Below are 19,291 nucleotides of genomic sequence, written 5' to 3'. Positions count from 1 at the left end.
TACACTTACGTACATTCAGGCAAAGCACTTATACACATAAAATTACTTTTTTCACCAAACTTCTGGTAACAAGGAAGTGAATTACCACAATAACATTGAATGTTACACAATTATTTATTCATGTTTCTGATGATATCATAACATTTATCATTGAAGTAAACTTACATGCATATATATATACATATGTGTGTATATATAATCCACATATGCACTCTGAAGGCAGTCTATTAGGTTGTTAATCTCTGTTATTGGTCTGTTGAAGGAATCTGCTAACCACTTATCTATGAAAAGTACAGCACTGGAGACGTCATTTTAGACGCCATTCATCTCTAGCTTAGCAGTAGAGTGACTGCATACCACGCCGGAGGCCCCAGGGTCAGTCTCCAGCACTGCCCGGACAAATGACAGAGTACAAAATACACTTGGTAAAACCATGTCTGTAGAATTGGAGAGTATTACGATCTTATTTCTTTTCATATACTGAATAAATAAAAATGTATGTAATTTTCCAGTTCTGTGCATATGCAGTCATATAATTAATATATATATACTATACATATGTGTGTGTGTGTATCCAAAAAAAGTGTAGAAACTTTTCAAGAGAATGTAATGGCACTTGCCTACCTGTGTTCTTAACACTGGGGATGTGGGTAGCAGAAGGGTTATCCTCAGCACTTTAATGAGTTGGAAGCCAGCCTAGGCTCCATCAGAACCCTGACACAAACAACAACAACAATAACCCTAATTAAACACTGACATTTAAGAGTTAAAGAAAACCCTCCAAATGTCTGCGGCACTACCCCTGGTGTTTTCCTATATTTGTACAGACATCTGTTGATGGCAATGATTTCTCTATTTTTATACTTCCCTGTGTTTATCAAACTGTAATTAGCCTGTACTAGTTTTATAAGTGGAATAAAACCTAATAAATGGTTTCTCAATTAAAAGTGCATCTGTGTCTGGAATATACAGTGCAGAATTCTGACTGCTCTTGTCAGGCCCAGAAGGTGAGCAGGAAAGATTCTTGGCCAGATAGGATCTTGAATTTTTAACGGCTTTCCCAGGACAACATGGTAAAAAGCCCAAATGGCTTCTTATTTTCAGGGGTGTACTTAAATGTATTAATATGCTTCTTGCCCAGTGGTGATGGCACATGCCTTTAATCCCAGTACTCAGAAGGCAGAGGTAGGTGGATCTCTGTGAGTTAGAGGCCAGCCTAGTGTACAGAGTGAGTTCCAGGACAGCCAGGGCTACACAGAGAAACCCTGTCTCGAAAAAAAATTAAAAAATAATGAAAAGTTCTGGGCTGGAGACTTGTGGGTAGGGTGCTCGCTGCCAAGCCTGACGACCTGAGTTGGATCCCTAGGACCCACATGGTGGAAGGAGAGAGCCAGGAAGTTCAGCAGGTCAGAGGAAAGAGCAGCTGGTCCATAGGCCAGTGGGGTTCAGAATTGGGGTTCTGCCAAGGGTATTGACATTAGAAGGGTGTGTGCATGTGTGCACACATGGAGAGCAAGGTTGAAGTTGGGTGTCTTCTTCAGTCTGCATCTTTCTTGTGAACCTGGAGCTCATTGATTTGACCACACTAGCTAGCCAGTGAGCTCTAGGGATTGGTTTCTTTCCACCCTCGTCTCCCATTGCTGGGAACCAAACCCGGGTCCTCTGGAAGAGCAGCCAGTGCTCTTAACCACTGAGCCATCTCTTCAGCCTCAGAGGTTTTGTTTTGTTTTTTAATACTAAGGATTAGACCTAGGGCCTTGTACGTGCGAGACAGGAGTTTGGCCACTGTAGTATACGCATGACTGTATTTTTATTACAAGTGTTTATTTGTGGTGAGTGGGAACGTATGTGAAGGGCACACATGTGGAGGTCAGAGGACAACTCCAGGCAGTTATTAGGTCCCAAAGATCAAACTCAGGTCATCAGGCTTGGCAGCCAGCACCTTTGCCCACTGTGAAATACTTTTCTGGATCCCTGGCCATCATTTAGTTTTTATTTGGAGACAGTGTCTCACTAAGTTGCTTAGGCTACCCTTGAACATGGGATTCCTCCCAAGAAGCTCGAAGATGACCCGTGGCATCACAACCGGATAAGAAATCTCAAGGACAAGAAATCATAGGACTTCAAAATGAACAGCCATGAGGGCTGATGGAGGAAAAGTCTCAGGTCAGGTTCCTGGCTTGGGGAAGTTGTTGGGCAGGGGTGTCATTGCAAGATAGAATTGATCTGCAGAAAAAGGAGGTGATCCGAGAGGCATGGGTGATGTTAGTTCAGAAACACGGGAGGACACAAGAACGGAAAGATAGAGAGCAGCAGGGTTCTAGGCCATGTGTGCCCTCTAGCTGAAAACAGGGATGATGCACACAGGACCCAGTGGCGCTTCAGACTGTCCTTCCTGCAGGGGATTTACGGAAGCACTGGGTATGGTGGCACAAGCCTGTAATCCCAGCCCTTAGGATGCTAGGGCAAGAAGATCTCTAGTTTGAGGCCAACTTGGATACATACGTAGCCAGTTCCAGGCCCAGTGAGACCTGGTCTGGGGGAAAGAAAAAGGTGGGGGCTGGAGAGATGGCTCAGAGGTTAAGAATTTTGCCTGCTCTCCCGAAGGTCCTGAGTTCAACTCCCAGCAACCACATGGTGGCTCACAACCATCTGTAATGAAATCTGGCACCCTCTTCTGGCATGCGGGCATACACACAGACAGAATACTCTACACATAATAAATAAATATTTAGAAAAGACAAGTGGGCCGGGCGGTGGTGGCACACGCCTTTAATCCCAGCACTTGGGAGGCAGAGGCAGGTGGATCTCTGTGAGTTCGAGACCAGCCTGGTCTATAAGAGCTAGTTCCAGGACAGGCTCCAAAACCACAGAGAAACCCTGTCTCGAAAAACCAAAAAAAAAAAAAAAAAAAGACAGGTGGGTAGGGAATGTAACTCCGTTGGTTGGTAGGGCACTTGCCTGGCATGCAGGAACTGGGTTCAGTCCCTATAACCGCATAATCTAGGTGTAGTAGCACACTCCTGCAGCCCCAGCATGTGGCAGGATCAGAGATTTAAAGTTATGCTCAGTTAAGTAGCTCGCTGAAACCCAGCTCAGGATACATGAGATCCTGTCTCCAAGCAAACAAGCAAACAGAGCTGGGGAGGCTGCTCAGATGAGTAAAGTGCTTGCCACAAAAGCCTGACTTTAGATCCCCAGGACCCATGTACAAGCCGGGTAGGAGATATGTCCCAGCGCAGAATCCCTGAGGCTTGCTGAGTTGATGAGCTCTTGTCTCAAAAACTGAAGGAGGAGCTCGGGAGGTAGTTGAGATGGCACAGTACTTATCAGCATATACAAGATCCTGAGTTTAAGCCCCAGCACCAGAGAAACCAGGTGTGGTGTCTCAAAAATGTAATCGCTGGAGATGGGGACAGGATGATCATTCCCGATTATATGGGGAGCCCAAGACCAGGCTGGCCCCTGGGATACCCTGGAGGGAGAAGCACAGGTGCACACACGCACACATACAACACACATTAGATACCAATGGGCTTGTCCTCAGACTGAGGCATTTCTTGGCCTTCAGAGACTGTTGTGATGCCAGTACTTAGGAAGCTGAGGCAAGACGAGCTTGAGTTTGAAGCCAACCTGAGTACCTGCGGAGATCCTACCTCAATGAGCAGACGAGAGCCCTTCCCACAGCAAGCCATTTTCTTTCAGAAAGTAGGGCAGTGTCCAATTAAATAAAACAAAACAAAAAAAGACGTGTCTTCAAACCTGTTCTTCTGGTTTTCTCCCTTTCCCTGTGACGTCAGTCCCTTCTGGCATCTCAGTGAAATGTCTCCTTCGATGTGAAGCTCAGTCATGAACTTCTCTCAGCAGGCAGAAGGGGGAGTGAGAAGGAGACAGCCAGTAGGAAAAATGAGTCATCTTGGAGAAATGGGTCTCGGCTGGCATGAAGGTTGTGGGCTGGGTCACTGGAATGTGCTATTGGTCATGGCAGCCTGGGGCTCGCTGTCTGTCATATCCCAGTATATTTGTGAGAGGCGTCTGGGGCGACGATAGCTCTGTGCTCTCTGTGCTAGAGCACTTGCCCAGTGTACAGGAAGCACCGGGGTTGATGAAGGAAGGAGAGAAAGCCGGATGGAAGGGTTGATTTCTGGAGAACTACATACTAATGAGCCATGAACCACGCAGAGGGGGTGCTGGGAAGAACCAGCAGCTAAATTAGGAGGTTTAGAACCGGGGAGCAGAGAGTTTGAGGAATGTAAGTGCCAAGTGTGGGAGGATGAGAAGACAGAAGGGAAAGAAAATTCAAGAAGGTTTGCAGTCTGTTGTGAACATAATTCTCTGGTGTTTTCTAAAGAGACAGCAGAAAAAAAAATTTAACATGGTTTCAATTATTATGGGATAATGAAGGACCTGCTGTTTCTTTAAATGTGGCCGAACAGGTGGGAAGAGGAGAGCCTGGTTTTCCATGAGGTTATTTAAAGCAAGGAGCGTACTGAATTTGTAGCAGCTGTTGTCTTGTTTTTGCTAGCTTGTTATAAGGAGACAGAATCCTCAATTCTTTGTTATTTATTTAATTTGAGACAGGGTCTCACTATGTAGCCTTGGCTGGCCTGGAATTTAACATGTAGACCAAACTGGCTTGTAACTCACAGAAACCTGCTGGCCTCTGCCTCTGGAGTGCAAGGGCCACCACACCTGACTTTTATTTACTTTTTAGACAGAGACCCACTTTGTAACTCTGGCTGACCTGGAACTCATTACATAGATCAGATATAGATATAGACAATATGTAACCATGGCCTCACAGAGATTCATCTGACTCCCAAGTACTGGGGTTTAAAGGCATGTGCCACCATGCCTAGTCTTTTATTTTAAATTGTATTTGTTATTTAAGTAATAAACACACGTGGCAGTCAGAGAACAACTTTATGCAGTTGGTTCTCTCGTTCCGCCTTTCTGTGGGTTCCGAGGATTGAGCTCATGACCCCATGTCTGTGCTTCTGTGCAGTGGGAACCTTTGGAGACCTCATCTGCTGAGCCAATGCACTGGCTCGAGTATTTATTTCTGATGCAGGTTCTCTTGTAACCCAGTCTGGCCTCTAACTCCATAGGCACTTGAGGTTGAACTTGAATTCCTGATCCCTGGCTCCACAGATCTCAAGTGCTGGGATTACAGGCATGCCACCACCGTGCCTGGTTTATGCCGTGCTGGAGCTTGCCCCCGAGGGTTGAAGACCTTAGTTCAGGTAACCACAGCTCCTGTGTGACATCCTGGGGAGGTGCAGATGGGAGGATCCCCTGGGGCTCATCTGTCAGCCAGTTCAGCCTAGTCAGTGAACTCCAATGGGAGAGCCCCTGCTTCAAAAACTCTAGTGGAGAATGACTGAGGAAGGCATCTGAAGTCAACCATTAGTCTGCATGAGTGCACACGCTCACACACACGTGTGCACACACAAAGTGTGGCAGTGAGAAACTGAATTTTATATTACGCCTAATTGTACTTAACTAGTTTGAGGTTTTATTTTATAATTATGTGTGTGTATGTGTTTTGTCTGCATGTATGCTTGTGCCACTGTCAAGGTCAGAGGGCATTCAGGTCCCCTGGAGTCACAGATGCTCGTGAGCTGCCACATGAATACTGGAAATGGAACCAGGTCCTCTGAAGAGCAGCCGGTGCTCTTCATTGCGATCATCTACCCAACATGTGTTCTTTACGTGTTTTTTGTTTAGTTTTTTTTTTTTTTTTTTTTTTTTTTTTGAGACAGAGCTCACTTTGTAGCCCCAGCTGACTTGAACCTAGATCATTAACCTAGGTTGGCTTTGAGTTTCCTGTAGAGCTGAGAATGACCTTGAACTTCTGACCCTTCTCCCTTTACCTCCCAAGTCCTAGGGATTCAGCCTGGGCCACCGTACCTGTTTTATTCTGTGATGGGGATCGAAGTTGGGACTTTGTGAATGAATGGTCTACCTGGTGAGCTGTGTTCCCAGCTACTCTGAAGACTGTTTTAAAATTACATTTTTGCTGTACAATGCTGGTGGTGGTGGCGGTGGCTGCAGTGCAAGCCTTTAATCCCAGCACTCAGGCAGAGGCAGGTGATCTATAAATTCAAAGCCAATCTGGTCTACAAAGTAAGTTCCAGAACATCCAGGACTATACAAAGAAATCCTGTCTTGAAAAAAATAATAATAAAATAGTAACAAACAATAGTATAAAATTACTCTTTTTTTTTCTTTTGTTTTTTTTTTTTCGAGACAGGGTTTCTCTGTAGCTTTGGGCTCCATGCTTTCATCTTTGGGCATGACATGGCTCAAATGGGAAGGTCAGAGGACAACTTGTGGGAATGGGGTCCCTCCCACTACCATGTGGGTGCCAGGGATCAAACTCACATGCTCAGGCTTGGTGGCAGGTTGCTTTACCAGCTGGGATATCTTGCTGGTCCCTCTTTTAAGATTTTTTTAATTAATTAATTAATTAATTAATTATTACGTATACTGTGTTCTATCTGTGTGTATGCCTCCAGGCCAAAAGAGGGCACCAGACCCCATTACGGATGGTTGTGAGCCACCATGTGGTTGCTGGGAATTGAACTCAGGACCTTTGGAAGAACAGGCAATGCTCTTAACCACTAAGCCATCTCTCCAGCCCCCAAGATTTTTTTTTTTTAGAAAAAAATTTAACCAGAAGTTAAGCTTTTAGGAAATATACATGCATGCACCCAAACTTAACATGGGCGAACATACATACACGCACGCACACGCATACGCACACACACACACACAGGTGGCAGGGGTCGGAGGGCAGGAACATATGAATAGTGGCTGAATTGGCTTGTGTCTAGCTGAGACTAACTGGCTAACCTTCCTCTTCCGCAGGCACATGACATGTGTGCAGGGCTTCTGTGATTGTCACACTAACAAACATTCCCTGGAATTAGGTAGCTAGGGACCTAGGTTTTTTATTGTTATTCTGTCCTCTGCGGTTTCAGGTTTCTCTTGCTATGGCAACATTACTCGAAGGTGTGGCAAACGCAGGAGAAATTTCTCCGGTAGCATGCTGTGGCCCCAGCTCCAAGAGGCCAAGGTATGATTATGGCATCTGGGACATGAGTGGCTCTTCCACCCTTGCCTGTTCAACATTCACATGACACTTATTGAGCTCCAGCGTCACGCCTGGCCGGGTGCCGCATGCTGGGGATACAGCAGTGGCTAAGGCCCAATGTCTGTCCTCACCCCGTTCACAGACAACTAGAAAGTCAATTAGAGCAAATAGTCATGACAAGAAACGGAGTAAATAGGTCTTCACCCTGGCTGCTGGGAAGTGACAGGGAAGAAAGGCTTCTTGGAGGGCGTGGCTTCTCCTGGAGACCAGAACAACCAGATGGTGTTAGGCAGGAAATGAGGGCAGAGGGGGAAGCTTTCCAGATAGAAAGAAAATGTCCTCGAAGAAAGCTGAGACGTGGAAGATAGCCTGATGCCCGAGGACGCTAAGCGGTCCCTAAAGTGGAGGGGGGTAATCAGTCTTACTTAGAGACACACGTGTTTTATGGTGAACTCCCTAATGCAAATGAGAACCCAGCTGGGGTAGATTATTGTGTAAGTCTTAAGTATTTCAGCTACTCAGTAGAAGTCAGTGTGAGTTGCCTTTACCATACAAATGTTTATTGTGTATCTCTGAATAGAATGATTGTAAAGGGGACTTGAGGCCTAGCCTGGAGGTGTGGGGGTGGAAGAAGCCTGACTGGAGTCTGGTCTCAGAGTCTGCAAAGGGAGCAGTGAATAGCAAAAGGGGACTTGTTTAGAAGATGCCAGAGGAGAGCAAAATCAAACTGACCAAAAGGCTAGGGCAGCGGGAGCTCAGTGCTATTAGTGATGCGTATTAAGAACTGTGATCCACCCCAAACTGGAAGAAACCTTAGGGTCCATCTGGAGAGGAAGTGTGTGGACCTCAGAAAGACCATGGCCATATATGAATATGTGAAAAGATGTCCAATATATCTATGGAAGTCTCTTTGCACTGCTAGATGCTAGGGACCCAGCAGAGGAGAGGGAGTGCCTGTTCCCTGGAGAGGACCCCATCGATCTCCACATGCTTACCTTAGCGTTCATAAGTCGCCTCCAGCAGCTTTTCCCCATCGCCTGCCCCTCCCTTCAGGCTTCTCTGAGTGACTGTGCTGGATGCATCTCTGCAACAGCTGATTTCCCACTCTGGACCTCTCTTCGGTCTTTAGGTCCTGGGCCTAGTGGCCAGACCTGTAAGGGCCACTCTGAAAGCTGTCCTCCAGGTCTGCATCTCTGAAGGTCTTGTTCCTTTATTATCCTGAGCGCTTCTGACCGTGGATTTCTCTGAACGCTTCCTATCTAACACAGTCATCTTACCCAGTTCTCTGTGGCATTTTGTTGATATTAAATGATATTAAACATATAAATTGGGAGTTGGGCACAGTGGTGAAGGGCAGTAAGCCCATCACTTTAGAGGCTATGACAGGACAATCATGCGTTCTAGGAAAAACCCTGTCTCTAAACACAAAACAAAGGCCAGAAATCTGGGTGTAGAGACATAAACTTGTAATCCCAGCACTTTGGAGGCCAGAGGGTCAGGATTTTGAAGCCAGCCTTGATTGTGTGACCTGGGCTAGGTGAGAAGCTATGTTAAATTAGAGCAGGAGACATAGCTCAGCATAGAGGTTTGCTCAGCACACCCAAAGCCATGGGTTCAATACCCAACACAGCAGAAACTAACAAGCACTCTGAATTATAGGCTGCTAAAATGACTCAGTCAATACCTCTCAGGAGCTCCAGAACCCAGGTTAAAAACAAACCAGAAGAGCTGAATGGTGATGGGTCGCACTTTTAATCCCAGCACCTGGGAGGCAGAGGCAGGCAAATCTCTGTGAGTTCGAAGTCAGCCTGGTCTACCAAGGCTACACAAAGAAACCCTGTCTTTAAAAACAAACAGAAAAGCCAGATGATAAGGCTAGAGAGATGGCTCAGTGGCTAAGAACACCCGCTGCTTTCCCAGAGGACCTGAGCTCAATTTCCAGCACCCACATCAGGAGCTCTCAACTGCCTCCAAGGCCAGTCGATCCAATGCCTCTGGCCTCCATGATAGCCTGCGCTCACAGCTACAAAACACATAGTTACACATAAACTATACCCTTTAAAAAGCCAGGTGCTATAGCTTTTGCTGTAATCCCTGCCTGAGTAGAGAAGACAGGTGAGACCCAGCCTGCTTGTGGAAGGTCCAAGCTACTGGGAAACTTTCTTCAAAAGGTTGGAGAGCCTGAGAACAGTACCCAAGATCGTCCTCTGACCTCCACACACTAGGTGCACACAGGCACCCACACACATGAACACTGATGTGCATGTACATTCATGCACACATGCAAAACCTGAAACGAGACTGAAATTTTTTTTAAAGATTTATTTATTTATTATGTACAGTGTTCTGCCTGCATGCGTACCTGCACCCCAGAAAGGGGCACCTGATCTCATTATAGATGGTTGTGAGCCACCATGTGGTTGCTGGGAATTGAACTCAGGACCCCTGGAAGAACAGTCAGTGCTTTTAACGGCTGAGCCATCTCTCCAGCGCCCAAGACTGAAATTTTTCTTTGCAACATTTGGCCCTGTGTACTTGGTACTATGTGCCATTTTGTTCTCAAAAGAAAAAAAATTATAACAATTTAAGTTTTTTTTTTTTAATGTTGTTTTGCCGGGCGGTGGTGGCACACATCTTTAATCCCAGCCCTCGGGAGGGAGGTGAATTTCTGTGAGTTCGAGGTCAGCCTGGTCTACAAGAGCTAGTTCCAGGACAGGAACCAAATACTACAGAGAAACCCTGTCTCGAAAATCAAAAAAAAAAAAAAAGTTGTTTTATATATATGAGTGTTTTGCCTACATGTATGTCTGTGTTGTGTGTGTATATCTAGTGCCGCAGAGGGCATAATTCCCTGGAACTAGAGTTATGGATAGTTCTGAGCCACTCTGTGGGTGCTGGGCACTGAACCCCAATCCTGTGCAAGAGCAGTAAGAGCTGTTAACTGCAGAGTCATCTCTCCAGCCTTTTTATTTTATGTGTCTGAGTGTTTTGTCTGAAAATATGTCTCTGCACTATGTACATTCCTGGTGCCTGGGGAGATCAGAAGAGGGTATCAGATTCCCTTGGAACTGGAGTTTCAGACAGCTATGAGCTGCCACGTAGGTGCTGGGAATTGGACCCACATCCTCTGCAAGAATTTCCAGTACTTTCAACCACTGACCCAGCTCTCTAGCCCCTACTTTGGTAATTTTTAATAAAAAAATATATTTCAGGAAAGAAAACTGGTTAAAACCCCAATAAATATTCCATATATAGAACAGTCATGTCATTGAATCTGAGAATGACCCCAGTTGGCTGCGTTGATCATATTATTTTGCTTTATGGCCTGCCGATGGAGGGGCTGTAACCTGGGAGGCTGATTTATATCAACCCAGCTAGAACGGGGTCACAGAGGTTCTGTTCAGAACTCCTTGGCACCTGCTAAGGAAGTAATACTGCATCTTCGCCTCTTCAACGGGATAAGCAGTACAGTAAGAGTAGTTCAGTCTGGCCAGATGACAAGTTTGAGGGGCCAGGAGTTCTACTCTTGCCCAAGAACCTCATGCACCCCCTTCCTTGCCTTCGGAGAGAACTGGGACTCTACACACAGATGTTTAAAATGGAGGATGTAGCTGGGCATGGTAGCATGCATTTGTGGTCTCAGCACGTGGGAGGCTAAAGCAGAAGAACCTCAAGTGGGAGGAGATGCGCGCAAACGCCAGCTAGCCCCACGCAGGAAACCGACCACAGACCGAAGCGAGAACACCACTGCAGTCAGCTTGGAGACCAACTGCGTTTTCTTGGGGTTACTTAGAGCAGTACGGGTGAGGGTCGTTCACAGGAGCAGAAACGACGTACAGACAGCTGCATCACCAACGTCCTCTGAGCAGGGGTGAGATCGCTCATCAAAGCCAGGGACCTGGTATGTGCGCAGCCTGCTAGCAGCTTGGCAAGTTGGGCTACCTTCTTCCAGTTTGTTCTACACAGCTCAGCTCCTCCGAGAATACCTTTCAGCGGTCCTCACAGCTTCTGTACGCTCAGGAGGAAGGGACCCAGTGAGTCTTGTCAGTCTCAAGGACTTCCTGAAGCTTTGAATGGGGTTCCCTGTAGGATGGAGTGTCCCACCTCCCGTTAGGAATCCTGTCTTAAAGACCTAATTGCTACCCAGTATTAGGGGAGCCTGGACCTTAGCAAGACTGTTTAAAAATTTTTAAGTAAAAGCCAGGCAGTGGTGGCATACACCTTTTATCCCAGCACTCCGGAGGCAGAGGCAGGCCTGGTCTACAAGAGCTAGTTCAAGGAAAGGCTCCAAAGCTACAGAGAAACCTTGTCTCAAAAAAACCGAAAAAAAAAAAAAAAAGTAAAAAGAAATATAATCAGGGAACTGAGAATGAGACCAGAGCCTTCGTAGTATACTGGCTGCCCTCTTGAGCTCTGGTGACCCACTCTCTTCTGAATTGCTCATGTAGCCTTTTAGAATCATTGGTAGTTGAAGATGGAGGCCACATATCTTATTCAGACTCCCAAGACCCCGAAGTGTCACTGATGTCCATCCCTCTGTCCTCATCTCTCCCCCACCACACACACAATGGGGTTACTGTGGTTTGTACAGCCATCCCTTCCTTTCACCTTCAGGCCTTTGGATATGCTGTTCCATCCAGAAGGTTCTCTGTACTACCCCTCAGCCTGGTTCCCTGCTCTGATTGCTTCTCTAGAAAGACTTTTGTTGGGGGCTGCAGACCCCTGGCCCCTTGACTTTCATTGCCTGCCTCAGACCCTTTGCCTGCTGGAGCGAACGGAGTAAACAACTTGTTTTCCTGTGCCTGCAGCTGCCTTGACGAGACCCTCGTGCCATCCTGATGGCAGGGGAGTGGTTTCTGGTGGGTTTTACAGCTGAAAATCCCAGGAGCTGGGGCATGGCTATCAGTTAAGGATCCCTATATAAGCTTCCCTGGAGCACAATAAAGTTGGCACTCTTGTATCAAGGATGACCTGTGTCCCTGTGTCTCTGTCTGTGTGTCTTTATGTGTTTAAGTCTCCAGCCTAGTTCCCGGCTCGTGTACTGTCCTGTAGTGCAGGCGCTACAGACTTCCTAGAACAGCTTTCCTTGCCTCCCACGATAGAGCAGAACCCTCACCGTTGGCTTCCACACTAGCCTGTCCTCTCCTTCATTGTCTCTGTCGGTGACAGCCACATGCACTGCACACCCAGGTTCGGTTGCTGCTCCCTCCCCAGGAAGGGACTGTTCGGTCTTGTCCTTTCATGCTCTGAATGCCTCAGTGGGAAGCGTACACCAAGTAGGTGCTTAAGAGATGTTGAAAAGAATTAATAAACCTGGGTGTGGTGTCCCGTACGTGTAATTGCAGCAGTTAGGAGGTGGAGGCAGGAAGATAAAGGGTTGGAGGCGTGGCTGAGGAGATGGCTCCACTGTAAAGGTACTTGTTATCAGGCCTGATGACGTTTCATCCCCAGGTTCCGCATGGTGGAAAGAACCACATCACCCAAGCTGTTTAACCTCTAGATGTGCACTGTCCACACCCATGCTGTGTGTCTGGACACACACACACACACACACAAAGTGCACAAACACACACATGCACCCAATCATCACGCTTCTTTTTTAAAAAGAGAGTTCAGTTGGGTGTACTGAAACACGCCTTTAATCCTAGCACTCAGGAGGCAGAGGCAGGAAAATCTCTGTGAGTTCGAGGCCAACCTTGTCCACACAGTTCCAGACCAGCCAGAGCTACCTAGTAAAACTCTGTCTCAAAAAACTAAAATAAGAGGGGCTGGAGAGATGTCTCAGTGGTTAAGAGCATTGTCTGCTCTTCCAAAGGTCCTGAGTTCAATTCCCGGCAACCACATGGTGGCTCACAACCATCTGTAAAGAGGTCTGGTGCCCTCTTCTGGCCTGCAGACATACACACAGACAGAATATTGTATACATAATAAATAAATAAATATTTTTAAAAAAACTAAAATAAGGAGCTGGAGAGATGTCCTGTGGTTAAGAGCACTGGCTGCTCTTCCAGAGGACCATGGGATTAATTCCTACCTCCACACCTGCCTGTAACTCCAGTGCCCCTTACACAGACACAAATGCAGGAAAAACAGCAATAAAATAAAAATAATTTAAAAAAACAAGATAAATAATAAAAATTAAAGAGTTAAATGTCGGTGTCAGCTATATAGAGGATTCACAGAGTTCAGGCCAATTTGAGTTATATGGGATCATATCTCAAACAAACAAACAAACAAAAAAAAACAAAAATAAAGCACAAAGGGATGAGACTAGAGCCCAGTGGTTCAACACTTGCCTGCTGTGCAGGAGGCCTTGAGTTCAGTGTCCAGCACCACCCAAAATTAAAGGGGTGGAAGGACTAAGTGGCCAGGTAAACACTGGAGGCCCATCGACTAAATACAGTAGGCACTTAGGCAGGGAAACAAATCAGAACGTAATGGAGTTTGTTTTGGACAGGGGCCAAATGAAGTTCAGCTGTATCCTGCACTTGCTCCGTCTATACAGACGCCTCCCTTAGAGGTGACCTCATCCAGGCCCGTGGCTTTAAATGTCTACTATGATAAGCTGGTGACTCCCCAGATTACAGCTCTGGTCTGGACCTCTCCCCAGAACTCACACATCCAGCGGCACCTCCTGTGGAGGTCTATGTAGCATCTTCAGCTACACACCGTAAAACAGAACTTGCTTCCTCTGCCAGGCCTCCTCACCTCAGTTCCTTCTTATTGTTCAAGCCACGTAGCTGAAGCTGTATTTATTTATTTAGGGTCTCACCATGTAACCCATGCTAGTTTTTTTTATATTTATTTATTTATTATGTATATAATATTCTGTCTGTGTGCATGCCTAAAGGCCAGAAGAGGGCACCAGACCCCATTACAGATGGTTGTGAGCCACCATGTGGTTGCTGGGAATTGAACTCAGGACCTTTGGAAGAGCAGGCAATGCTCTTAACCTCTGAGCCATCTCTCCAGCCCCAACCCATGCTAGTCTTAATCTCCTTGTGGGCACAAGCGATCCCGTGCTCTCCACAGCAGCAGCTGGGACACAGGTGTGCCCCGCATGCCCAGCTGGCGTCATCTCTGAGGGCCCTGTCTCCCTTATGCACACTCTACAGCTCATCAGCAAATCAGCTCTACCCTCAGGTACAGCCAGAATCTATCCTCCTCTCCTCCTCTTATCCCACCCGTCATTGCTGTCCTGGTCCAAGCCACCAAAGTGTCACTTAGCTCAGGCTGGCCCCCAAAGCTGTGACCCTGATCTCCTGCCTCCACTTCTTGAAAGCTAGAATTACAGACATAAGCATGCCCCTACAGTGAGTTTTCACTTTTTCTACTTTATTTTTATTCATTATATTCACTCATTTGTTTACTTTTAAAGGTTTTTTTTATTATATATGTGTGGTCAGGCAGTGGTGGTGTACACCTTTAATCCCAGCACTCAGGAGGCAGAGGCAGGTGGATCTCTGAGTTTGAGGCCAGTCTGGTCTACAGAGAGAGTTCCAGGACATGCTCCAAAGCTGTACAGAGAAACCCTGTCTCAAAGAACCAACGTATATGTATATGTATATGTATGTGTGTGTGTGTGTGTGTTTGGGTTGGGGGGTATGTCATGTACAGGTACCTACAGATGTCCCAGGAGGGCATCAGATCCTCTGGAGTTGGGAGATACAGGCAATTGTGAGCTGCCTAATGTGCTGGGAATCAATCTCAGACCCTCTGCAAGAGGGACATGTGCTTTTAACCCCAAGCCATCTCTCCAGCCCTGAGTCTGTATATTTTTAGTTTTATCTTCTTCTGCCATAATACAAGTTGGAGGAAAGAGATTTTTGCTTCCCAGGGCCTCACACATAAGCTCTGCCATGGTAATACGCTCTGGCCTTTCTCTTTCGTTGTCTTGAGGGTCTCCCTCTGTAGCCCAAGCTTACCTTGAATTTACGGTTACTCTTTCTGCCCCAGCTTGCCAGGTGCTGTGTTAAAGGCACGAAACACTGTTCTCTTGATTTCTGCAGCACAGAGAAGAGTACACCTGGTACCAAGTCCCTTTAGACACCTCCCAGGCATCCTGATTGAAGGTCTTAGGAACTACTCTAGAATCAGATTTTCTCCCAGTGAATCAGAATAGAGGTGCCAGAATCAGAGTCCAAGCACCTATTCCTTTGTTTAGAATCCTAGAATAATTAGGCTGACTGAGGATCACTTTGCATAATTAAAGAGTAATACTGAGGTCACCTATTAAGTCATCTGGGCCCCTAGGCTCCTGCCGTAGACTACAGGTTCTTCCCATAGTCAGTGCTGGGGTTAATGTGATCTGTGGGCATTGTCTTAACTGAAGTGAAAAGACTCAGCCTACTCTGGGCAACACAGCACCATTCTCTACGCAAGGGTTCTAAGCTGAAGTGGAGGGGTTAAGCTGAACACAGTCACCCAAGCAAGCATGCACACTCCTCTCTGCTCTGGACTGTAGGTGTGATGTGACCACTCCACGTTCTGACTTGACTTCCCTGGAGGTGTGCACCCTTTTCCTGATAACTAGTTACTTATCACAGCAACAGGAAGGAAACTAGAGCCGTCTGCCTGCTCTGTGGCCTGTGCATGGGGACAGAGGGTGTGAGATCCGAGATGGTCAGGAACGTGCAGACTCAGTCCATATCTGTGAAGCGAGTTTTATTTTGAGACAAGGTTCACATAGCCCAGGCTGACTTTGAACTCCTGATCCTCCTGTCTCCACTGCTTCAGTGCTAACATTCCAGTCATGCTGCCACCAAACCCGCCTTTAAGACCTTTTTTCCAGCCACGCATAGTGGAGCATACCTTTAATCCCAGTACCCTTATGGCAGAGGCATGCAAGTCTTTGTGAGTTCAAGACCAACCTGGCGTACATAGTTCAGAACAGCCAGAGGCGCATACGTGAGGCCCTGTCTCAAAGGGGGAAATCCATTTTTCCCTTTTTATTTTTGTGTGTGCATGTATTCACATAGGTCAGAGGACAGTTTGCAGGAGTTGCTTTTTTTTTTTTTTTTTTTTTTGAGACAGGGTTGCTCTGTATAGCCCTGGAGCTCACTTTGTAAACCAGGCTAGCCTCCAACTCAGAGATTCATCTGCCTCTGCCTCCCAAGTGCTGTTCCCAAAGCAAGTACTTTCACCCTTGAGCCATCTTGCTGGCCCCTCTTAAATCTCCTGATCTTGAAGGGTAGAGGGGGGCATAAGACCTAGTGGTTTTAAAATCGCAGTCATATTTACTAAGTACGTTCTCTTTCCTGGAACAGAGGAAAAACCTATGGCCTTGCTTATGCTAGGCAACGACTCTACCACTGAAGCTGCATCCCTGACCCTAGGCAGTGACTTGATGCTGAAGATGGAACAGGGAACCAAAGAGGGAGGAACAGAGAGGCATTAAGTAAGAAGGGCAATACGTGAGCTAATAATCCCTCTGGAGGAATACACGAGGCAGATATCATAAAGGGAATCTAAGTGTCACAGAACTTAATGGTATGATGGCGACAGAGGCAAACAGAGGTCAGGGGAAGGAGACACTTGAGCTGATATCCAACGAGACAGGGCTGGGGCGATGGCTCAACTGGTAGAGTGCTCATCTAACATGCACAAGGCTCTGGCTTGAACTCCTTGTATCCCATCAAACTGGGTATGGTGAGTTCGAGACCAGCCTGGTCTACAGAGCTAGCTCCAGGACAGGCTTCAAAGCTAGACAGAGAAATCCGGTCTTGAAAAACAAAACAAAACAAACAACAACAAAAACTGGGTATGGTGGCCCATGACTAAAATCCAAGCACTTGAGATGTGGGAACAGGAAGATCACAAATTCAAGGTCATCCTTAGCTATGTAGCTTTGCTAAATGGATAAATAAAGAGGGTCCCCTTGGGGCTGGAAAGATGGTTCAGCAGTGAAGAGCACTAGCTGTTTTCCTGAGCACCCAGGTTCAGCTCTCAGCACCCACACAGCAGTTTCCAACTGTCTAATTTCAGACCCAGGGGATCCAATGCCCACTTCTGGCCCCAGTGGGCACGAGGCACAAATGTGATGCACAGATACACAAATGACCAGAACACCCGTAAACATTTTAAAGAGAGAAAAAGAAAGGAGGAGAGGGTCTCAAACACAGCAGCATAAGGGGTACTGAGCACCCACTCACTGCTGCTCTTATTCCCACCTCCTCTACTTTATTTATTTATTTATTTATTTATTGGGCGTGTATTGAGACAGGGTCCATCTAGCCCAAGCTGGCCCTGGAACCATCTCTCCAAAATTGACCTTGAATTTCTGATCCTCCTGACCCCACCTCCCAAGCACCTGACTCCCTTCCCTTAGCCTGCTAGGAATCAATTATGTGGCCTCTGGCCCGACTCATACTAGGTAAGTGCTGTAGCAATAACCCGTTTTCGGTTATTTATTTGCTTTGCAGTGGTCAAGACTGAAGATAAGGGCTCATGCATACTAGGCAAACACTGCTACTACCTACTCCCCCGCACCCCGTCCTACTCCCCCCAGTCCTACCTACTTTGTCTGCTTTAGATACTCAGCTCTTTAGTGTAAACAAAATCAGCCATAGAACCGAGAAAAGCATGAATGTATCGGCAGAGCAGCTCAGGTTCCAGGGTTGTCAGTAATGCCCCAGTGCAGTGGGAGGGCAAAGGCAGAAAGTACCCTGACCAGTCTCATTTGACAAACCTGTCAAATAGTCTGTCTCCTCACCTCCAGTCCTGCCATTAGAAACACGGAGCTGGAATGGCTCCATGGCCTGTTAGGATCAAGGAGGAGCTGGGAAAGCTTTTGATTGATACACAGACATTTTAGGTAAGGAAGTCTCCATTACTGTCATCTTTTTCTCTTTGGAGCGGTGTGCCTCTGGACAGTTTAGTGTAAAAGGGTTCTAGGTTAGCCCTGTGTGGTGGCGAATGCCCTTAATCCCAGCACTCTGGAGACAGAGACAGTGGATCTCTGTGGTTTGAGGCTCAGAGCTACACATGACAGAAAGACGCTCTCTAAACAAAACAAAACAAAGGTTCTAGGTTAATGAGTGTGAGTGATGAGAAAAATGCAGAAACGGAAGCAGAAAACTTGAAATTCTACAACCCGAAAAGTATTTAAGGAGTTTGAAAGATATGCTACAGGCATTTAAGGTTTGATGGTTCAACACTAGTAACCAGTAAGATTCATTTAGCACTGTAAGCCATACATAACTGTGCGGAGAATCTACAAGCATTCGTTCATCTAGTGCTCCCACGCATCTATCAAGAGGTTTCCTTTTATACCTAGTCCTCCATGGCAAATAAAAAGAAAACAGGTATAAATAGTGCCAGGATGACTCCACTCCCTAATACCTTGCTTTTGACTACCTCTTTGTTTCGTTCTGAGGCACTGGGTATCCAAATCAGGATATGGTGCATGTTAGGTAAGAGCTCTGCCATCAGCCTATTAGAGAGAACTTTTTATTTGTTTGTTTGTTTGTTTATTATCTTTTTACTTATTTATTTATCAATTTACTTATTTAGGTAGCATTAGTCATAAATGTACCTATGCCAGGGAAAATATCTTTGAGGATCACTTTCTTGTCTATTAAGATAGTTCTTCCTTTTCTTTTTCTTTTTTCTTTTCTTTTTTTTTTTTGTGGTTTTTCGAGACAGGGTTTCTTTGTAGCTTTGGAGCCTATCCTGGAACGAGCTCTCGTAGACCAGGCTGGCCTCGAACTCGATCTGCCTGCCTCCACCTCCCGCCTCCCGAGTGCTGGGATTAAAGGCGTGAGCCACCACTGCCCGGCTAGTTCTTCCTTTCTAGAAATAAATCTTTTTAAAAAATTAAGTTGGGTTTGGTAGTGTACACCTTTAATCCTGGTACTTGAAAAGCAGAGGCTGGTTGATCTCTGTGAGTTTGAGGCCAGTCTGTTTTACATAGTAAACCCCTTTAAAGTATTTTTAAAAAATTACTAAGACATTAACTGGGTGGTGGTGGTGCACGCTTTTAATCCCAGCACTTGGGAGGCAGAAACAGGCTGATTTCTGAGTTCAAGACCAGCCTGGTCTACAGAGCAAGTTCCAGGACTGGCTCCATAGCTACTGAAAAATCCTGTCTCAAAATATCAAAGAAAGAAAGAAAGAAAGAAAGAAAGAAAGAAAGAAAGAAAGAAAGAAAGAAAGAAAGAGAAAGGAAGGAAGGAAGGAAGGAAGAAAAGAAAGAAA

The sequence above is a fragment of the Alexandromys fortis genome, unplaced genomic scaffold (genome assembly GCF_014885135.2).
Source record: "Alexandromys fortis isolate MF-2015 unplaced genomic scaffold, M_Fortis_MF-2015_v1.1 scaffold_382, whole genome shotgun sequence".
NCBI lineage: Eukaryota > Metazoa > Chordata > Mammalia > Rodentia > Cricetidae > Alexandromys > Alexandromys fortis.
The sequence above is the reverse complement of the archived record's forward strand: the minus strand, read 5'-3'. Positions refer to the sequence as shown.